Raw genomic sequence first — 359 nt, forward strand, 5'->3', positions numbered from 1 at the left:
ATAACTGAGTCAGAGAAGAAATAAAGAGAGAGATCGAGAAATACATAGAAACTAATGATAATGATAGTACAACATATCAAAACTTTTGGGACACAGCAAAAGCGGTCATAAGAGGAAAGTTCATATCATTACAAGTCTATCTCCAAAACCAAGAAGAAGCCCAAATAAACAATCTAATGCTTCATCTTAAAAAAACTAGAAAAGGAAGAACAAATGAAGCCTAAAGTCAGCAGAAGGGAAGAAATCATCAAAATTAGAGCAGAAATAAATGATATTGAAAGCAAACAAACAAACAAACAAATGAAAACAATAGAAAATATAAATGCAACAAAGAGCTGGTTCTTTGAGAAGGTTAATAA

This window comes from Pteropus vampyrus, unplaced genomic scaffold (genome assembly GCF_000151845.1).
Source record: "Pteropus vampyrus isolate Shadow unplaced genomic scaffold, Pvam_2.0 Scaffold553, whole genome shotgun sequence".
Lineage (NCBI taxonomy): Eukaryota > Metazoa > Chordata > Mammalia > Chiroptera > Pteropodidae > Pteropus > Pteropus vampyrus.